Raw genomic sequence first — 8,529 nt, forward strand, 5'->3', positions numbered from 1 at the left:
GTAACAGTGAGCAATGGGGAAGTCACAGAAAATGATGGGGGTATTTGTTAATTTTATAATCCTGTAGGCCTAGTCTCAGTTTGAATACAGTCTTAATCCAATCCATTGATTTTCACCAAAATCTTTTGAAATTGGTAGCGTCGGGATATCAAGTCTTTTTCTGAGTATCTTTTTGTTATTGACCTCATAAATGTGCCACTAAGCCAGAAGAGTAGTAGCAATCTCCCTAATAAGCCAGGGTTTTGCTAATAGGTTCAAATGTTGAAGGTAACTCATTTATTAAAATATGCCGAACAATAACGTATGTTTACAATGTATCTATCTGGTCCCACTTGCTGTTGGAAAGAATATGTTGATGATGGCTGCTCTAGGTGTAGGGTTGCTTGTGGTACGTGTAAATGTAGGCAATCATGTTGAGTCTGAGACTGGTTCCAGGCAAAGCTCAGAAGATGGAACAGATAACTCATCTAATTCTGTTGCAGCCTCATGTCTAAATCTTGAGACTATTCATTTTATGTGCCTACTCCTCTTACTTCCTAATCTTCCCCAAGTTTGTTTCATCATAGGAGAGGGCTTACTTCTATTGGTCCAGAAAATGTGTAATTTTCATTGTATCAAAGAACAGATTTTGTATGGAGTTATTGTTAGTGAATGTGAGATACTTCTGTTCTATGTATATACTATTTACTTATATATTTATAAATTTATAATATATAACAAAATGAATGACCTAAGACACATTAATAAATAGCGAATGAAATATTAATTAAATTTAATTAATAAAATAATATATGTTGAGCAAAATGTCAATAAAAGACCTACAAAACTACCCCTGGAGGTAGTACACCCTTAGTGGAAGTTTTGATAGAAGCCAGATGATTATTTCATGAATAAGAGTCTGTAATGGATTCTCAAGCATTAGGTGGATGGCACAGACTAGATACATTTTAAGGTTTATTTCAAGTCATAAATTCCAGGGGTATTTAATTCTGTATAATGCCTAGAAAACATTGAATATGTAAAAAACAATTAATACTAAGATTTACATGGCACCATTTGCAATGCCAAGTGATCTTCATCTTTAGTATAATTCTTAGAACCATAACAAAACACTCTGTGCCTCTTTTCTGGCTCTCTTGCCCCTGTTTTGTACAATTCCTTTTGTGCTCTAAATTAATATTTCAATTCAATAGCAATAATACTAGCAAGGGCTGAATTTTAAACAATAAAATGATTAATATATATATTTTCTATACCAGCGGTTCCCATAATTTAGCAGACATCAAAAACGCCTGGAGAACTGGTTAAGTCAAGAATTGTGAGCCCTATTCTAGAGTTTCTGATTCAGAAAGTTGGTGATGGGGTTAGAGAATTTGCATCCCTAACAACTTCTCAGGCACTCATGCTGTTGCTGGTTTGGGGACCATACTTTGAGAGTCACTATTCTATGTTAACTTCACAGCAGCCTATGAAGCCTCTTTCTTCTCTGTTTCTCTCTTCCATTCAGTTCTACTTTTCAGAACTAACTTTGGTTCTTTATTCAACAGGAATCATGACGTTATCTGAAGGAAATCAAAGTATCATACCCACTTTTATTCTCTTGGGTTTTTCAGAATATCCAGCACTCCAGATTCTACTCTTCCTGGTTTTCTTGTCTATCTATATGGTCACTACTGTAGGAAATTTGGCCATGATAATAATCATCAAGATCAATCCAAAACTCTACATGATCATGTACTTTTTCCTTAGTCACTTGTCCTTTATAGATTTCTGTTTTTCCACTGTAGTTACACCTAAATTGTTGGAGAACTTGATTGTGGAAGACAGAACGATCTCCCTCTCCGGTTGCCTTATGCAGTTTGGCTTTGCTTGCATATTTGGAGTAACAGAAACTTTTATGTTAGCAGCGAAGGCCTATGACCGTTTTGTGGCAGTTTGTAACCCCTTGCTCTATACCACAGCTATGTCTCAGAAGTTTTGAGCTTTCCTGGTGGCTGGGTCTTACTCATGGAGCATAGTGTGTTCTCTGACACTCACATATTTTCTTCTTGCTTTATCCTATTGTGAGTCTAGCATCATAAATAATTTTATCTGTGACCACTATGTAATTGTTTCTGTCTTCTGTTCGGACCCCTATATCAGCTAGTTGCTGTGTTTTATTATTGCCATATTCAATGAGGTGAGCAGCCTGATGATTATTCTGATGTCCTATATACTCAATTTTATCACTGTTAGGAGGATGCCTTCTGCGAGTGGGCGCCGGAAAACATTCTCCACCTGTGCCTTCCACCTGAGAGCCATCACCATCTTCCACGGGACCGTCTTTTTCTTTTACTGTATCCCAAATCTAAAATGTCTTGGCTCATAGTTAAAGTGTCATCTGTGTTTTACACAGTGGTGATTCCCATGCTGAACCCCTTGAGCTACAGCCTTAGGAACAAAGACGTGAAAGACACATTCAGAAGATTAGTCGTCGCAAAATTGCTTTGTCACTCAATATAATATTGTTAGATTATTTAATTTCTGAAAAAAACCTGATCTACTATGCTAGAGATTGTTCAACTCTTGTAGTGCAGTTGATGATTCAAATCACTTTCCACAGGCTATTAGTTAATATATCTATGGCAGTACATTTTATGATTATTGATTTTTCTGTACGTTAATTTTAGTGAAATATCTCCAGACATGTAAACCAAAATTTAAAAAAAATAAAATTATTTGATCGTATTATGTAATATTTGTAAAGTTATTTTAAAATATTTTATCACTTAGTGTAATTTTATATGTATGTTTCCAAAATAAAACTAATTGCCCATTCATCAAATATGTGCAGGTCTAGAATGGTTCCCCTAGAATTGCAATCAGGCTGCTCCTCTTCCAGAGATGGTTTTAGCAGGTGTTTCAGTTCACTGCACCTTATACAGCAGCCGACCTTTTGTTATTTGTTATATTGAATGGCAGAAGTTGACTTTTATTTGAGAAAATTTAAACGGACCCAAGCATATCTGGTCCTTTAAATTTCACCAAACGGTCATTATAATTCAATGGAAAAAGGATGATTTTTAAAAAGCATTGCAGAAAACATGAATGTTCATAGTGGCATTATTCATAGGAGCCAAAAAAGTGGAAACAACCCAATGTTTTATGAACTCATGAATGGATAATTAAATGTATTATATCCATACAATGGAATATTATTCAGCCATAAAAACAAATGAAATACTGATCTATGCTATAACATGGATAAACCTTGCAAACATTTTGCTAAGTGAAAGAAACCACTTATCATATGATTCCTTTTATATAAAATGTGTGGAATAGGCAAATCTATAAAGATGGAAAGTAGGTTAGTGTTTAACTAGGGCTGGGGGAGCGGATGTGGGGAGTGACTGCTAAGGTGTACAAGATTTCTTTTTGGGGTGATGGTCATGTTTGAAATTAGATTGTGGTGTATGGTTGCTCAACTCTGTCAATATACTAACTAACACCATTGAAGCACACATTTGAAAAAGGTGAATTTTACAGCATGTGAATTATATTTCAAAAAATACATTTAACATGTAAAAAAAAAAAAAAAAAGCATTGCAGAAAGAGACTAGGTATCCATATGGATAAAGGAGGCTTAACTCTTACCTCACGCCACACACAGACATTAACTTGAATTCAATGAAATGGATCCCAGTTCTAAGCATAAAAATTAAAACTAGAAAATTTTAGAATAAAATACAAAAAATATCGTTTGAAATTTGGGGTGCAAATTTTTTTTTAGCTAAAACACAAAAAGGATGGATCCTCTAAAAACTGATAAAAAGAACTTCATCAACATAAAAATCTGTTGTAAAAGGTTTTTTTTTTTAGTGGTAAAGGACCTTGGTAAGAAAATAAAAATGTAAGCCACAAGCTGGGAGTAAATATTTCACATATATACGTTTGCCACATACACACACACACATATATGTGTGTGAGTGTATATATACATGTTTGATAAAGGATTTGTTTGTAGAACATATAAAAAGCTCTTTACACTCAAAACAGATAGACAACCTAGTTAAAGGTGAAATCTTTAAGCAGGCACTTGACAAAGCCAGACATACAAATCATCTATAAACATATGAAAATATAATAATCATCATTAGTCATCAGTGAAATTCTTATTAAAACCACAGTGAGCTACCACTGCACACCAACATGAATGGTTAAAATAAATAAGACTGAAATGCCATGTATTGGTGAAAATGTGCAGCAAACAGAATGCTCACACATTTCAGATGGGGGTGAAAGGTGAAATGACTTTGAAAACAGTTTAGCCGCGTCTTCTGAAGTTATATGAACACTTCCCACACACCTTGACAATTCCCTTTTTAGGTATTCATCCTTGAGAAATGAAATCCAACTTATTTTAACTGAAGAGAAAATTGTCCTTTCTGGTATATGCAATAATACAGGGAATGGAAGAGTAAGAAAAGCAGGGTGTGGGGGATATTTTTGCCCTCTTATGAACTTTTTTTTAATTTTGTTCCTTTAAAAAGTGATGTTTCGGGGCACCTGGGTGGCTTAATCAGTTAAGCGTCTGCCTTTGGCTCAGGTCATGGTCCCAGGGTCCTGGGGTCGAGCCCCGCATCAGGCTCCCTGCTCAGCGGGAAGTCTGCTTCTCCCTCTCCCCCTGCCTGCCACTCCCCCTGCTGTGCTCTCTTTCTCTCTCTCTCTGTCAAATAAATAAATACAATCTTTAAAATAAATAAATAAATAAAATAAAAAGTGATTTTTCTAGAAGGAGTAGCTTCGCTTTCATGAAGAGCTGTTTCTACAGGCCACTGAAAGGTAAACAGGAGATAGTGGGAAGGGTATGGAAAGTTTTTGTTAGTTTAACAGAGAAATTTGTAGTTATATATGTATTACATAGATCTAGTTAATGTACGTAAATCTTGTCCTGCATTGTGCTTTTGATGACGTTCTCAATGTATCTTTTTTTTTTTAAGATTTTATTTATTTATTTGGCAGAGAGAGACACAGTGAGAGAGGGAACACAAGCAGGGGGAGCGGGAGAGGGAGAAGCAGGCTTCCCGCGGAGCAGGGAGCCCGATGCGGGGCTCGATCCCAGGACCCCGGGATCATGACCCGAGCCGAAGGCAGGTGCTTAACGACTGATCCACCCAGGCGCCCCTCATTGTGTCTTTGATGACCTTCTGATACCGAGACTTTGAAAACCGTACCAATGAGGCATAATTGTCCTCATGTAATTGTCCTTTTGAGAGTCGAGGTAAGGGTGTGGTTTGTTTATAAAAGAATGGTTTTCAAATTGTTATTAATTCTGAGGAAAGACAGACGCGGCATATATGAATAAATTGCCTGGTCAAGCAAGAAAACCAGTATTCTTGGCTTTAAACAGAGGAAAATTAGAAGAATGATTTGTCATAAAAGTTCTAGAAGGCCTACTGATAAAAAGGGGGAAGAGAGGTCTTCCAGAGATTAGCAAAGAAACATTTAAAATTAGCCATCCTGTGATTCATCCCTGTTCCTCGAGTGTGGTTGGGCTTTTGACTGAGACCTAACTGGTATGTACCTCCCTCAGATCTCAAACTGTGTGATTTTTGTGCTCCACAACTCTACTGTTGGACTTTAGTTCTTTCTTCTGCTGCCCAATGCAGCTTAATAGCCAGACAGACATTGTGAGGGGGGAGATGGGGGATGGTCTAGCCTTTGTGGAAGGTCTCAATTCTCTAGTGAGATTTTTAATTTTCTTCTTCTTAAGCACCATGAAATTTCTATAGGGCATATCTGTCTGCCTTCTGATTCAGATACCCAGGCTCCACAGCACCCCAGAACACAATAAATGCCCTACAGGGAAAATTGGCCATGAGTTTAGGGTTTCTTTAGTTTTCAATTTATCGCTAATTTCTTAAATAAATTGATGAAATAAATTTCTCGTGTGTCCACAAAGCACTGGTAGATTGTTTTCTCAGTATTGTCCCTCTGCAAGGGCCAAACCTGCTCAGTCTGTTCGCAGAAGCAGCAAATGTGAATATGAAGGAAAAAGCTGGTAACTGCCAAGAAAATAAGTCATAAGAAGAGTTCCTCAAGCAGAGGGAAACCAGATGGATCTTGGGGAATAACTACAGACCATGGGAAACGCAATCAAATTGTTGCCCTTGTGCAGATGAACATGGCTTAAAGCACATAGCAAGCAATCATTGATTTGGCAAATGTATTCTTTTCCTTTCTAATTTTATTTTTCATGTTTTAAGATTTATTTACTTTTGAGAGAGAGAGAAAGAGAGAGAGAGTGTGTGTGTGTGAGCAGGGGGAGGGGCAGAGGGAGAGAGAGAGAGAGAGAGAGAATCTCAAGCAGAGTCCCCGCTGAGCACACAGCCCAATGTGGGGCTTGATCTCATGACCCTGAGATCATGACCTGAACTGAAACCAAGAGTTGGATGATTAACTGACTGAGCCACCCAGGTGTCCCCCTTTCTAATTTTAAAAGGAAATCAGAAATAATTCACATTCCCTGGGTGCAGAGGTGTCAGTGGTGGGGAGCAGAGGCAGTATGGAACCGAGGACAATCCCAGTGGGAGAAAAACAGTGCGGGCCCCAGGGATTCTGGAGCAAGGCCATGTCATCTACAATAAATAATTCTACTCCTTGTGATAAAATAGCCTCTGTTATGTTATGGGTTCCTGGTAGTGCCTGGCAAGGGTTGGTCAGGTTGTCAGGGGCCCAAGGAAAGTGTTGAATGGATCTAATAGGGTGGTATTTGGGTAAAGTAGAACCAATGGGTTGGTTGACACTGCTTTTAGAGAGAAACATACTTCCAAAATACATTTGTCATCTTTAAGAATGTATGGACACAAAAGGATTATAATATTCAATTGTATTAATATAACCTTGGAAGAATAGATTGCCCATATTTGAAAAAAAAAAACAAATTAGTTTCAGTTAAGTAAATCAATGTTTCCACAAAGAAATGATTATTTCATATTAAATGAGAGAGCTAGAATCCAAATTATGTTGTTTATATATCTCAAGACAACACATTTTGCAGAGAAAAAGAGAAAAATCACACAGCAAATGTCAACAGCAGTTATCTCTGAGTGGTTGTATATTAGATGATTTTTCCTTCTCGTTTTTACTATAATAACCATATTTTCTAAGTCAATTTGTATATTTTCTATAATTACATTTTAAAGGAAATTCATGAGGTAGGTTTGATGAAACATTGTTTCCAGTGATTTAGAAGAAATTACATTCTTTATAGATTTTGGATACTAGCCCTTTATCTGATATGTCATTTACAAATATCTTCTCCCATTCTGTCGGCTGTCTTTTGGTTTTGTTGACTGTTTCTTCTGCTGTGCAAAAACTTTTTATCTTGATGAAGTGCCAATAATTCATTTTTGCCCTTGCTTCCCTTGCCTTTGGCGATGTTTCTAGGAAGAAGTTGCTGCGGCTGAGGTCGAAGAGGTTGCTGCCTGTGTTCTCCTTGAGGATTTTGATGGACTCCTTCTCACATTGAGGTCTTTCAACCATTTGGAGTCTATTTTTGTGTGTGGTGTAAGGAAATGGTCCAGTTTCATTCTTCTGCATGTGGCTGTCCACTTTTCCCAATACCATTTGTTGAAGAGACTGTCTTTTCCATTGGACATTCTTTCCTGTTTTGCCAAAGATTAGTTGACCACAGAGTTGAGGGTCCATTTCTGGGCTGTCTATTCTGTTCCATTGATCTAGGTGTCTGTTTTTGTGCCAGTACCATACAGTCTTGATGATGACAGCTTTGTAATAGCTTGAAGTCCAGAATTGTGATGCCACCAGCTTTGTTTTTCTTTTTCAACCTTCCTCTGGCTATTCGGGGTCTTTTCTGCTTCCATACGAATTTTAGGATGATTTGTTCCATTTCTTTGAAAAAAGTTGTCGGTATTTTGATAGGTATTGCATTAAATGTGTAGATTGGTGTAGGTAGCATTGACATCTTCACAATATTTGTTCTTCCAATCCATGAGCATGGAACGTTTTTCCATTTCTTTGTGTCTTCCTCAAATTTTTTCATGAGTATTTTATAGTTTTCTGAGTACAGATTGTCTCTTTAGTTAGATTTATTCCTCAGTATCTTATGGTTTGGGGTGTAATTATAAATGGGATCGACTCCTTAATTTCTCTTTCTTCTGTCTTGTTATTGGTGTATAGGAATGCCACTGATTTCTGTGCATTGATTTTATATCTTTATATAAAAGCCACTTTACTGAATTCCTGTATGAGTTCTAGCAGTTTTGGGGTGGAGTCTTTTGGGTTTTCCACGTACACTATCATATCATCTGCAAAGAGTGAGAGTTTGACTTCCTCTTTGCCGATTTGGATGCCTTTGATTTCTTTTTGTTGTCTGATTACTGTGGCTAGGACTTCTAATACTATGTTGAATAGCAGTGGTGAGAGTGGACATCCCTGCTGCATTCCTCACCTTAGGGGAAAAGCTCTCAGCTTTTCCCCATTGAGAATGATATTCGCTGTAGGTTTTTCATAGATGGCTTTTATGATATG

At 37.1% G+C, this 8,529-nt stretch overlaps 1 pseudogene; it reads left to right on the plus strand.

Annotated features, from left to right (window-relative positions):
* The first annotated feature begins 1,552 nt into the window (after positions 1-1,552).
* On the plus strand, positions 1,553-2,502 carry LOC113914959 (annotated as a pseudogene).
* The last annotated feature ends 6,027 nt before the right edge of the window (positions 2,503-8,529 follow it).

Source organism: Zalophus californianus, chromosome 11, assembly GCF_009762305.2.
Source record: "Zalophus californianus isolate mZalCal1 chromosome 11, mZalCal1.pri.v2, whole genome shotgun sequence".
In the NCBI taxonomy this organism is placed as follows: Eukaryota; Metazoa; Chordata; class Mammalia; order Carnivora; family Otariidae; genus Zalophus; species Zalophus californianus.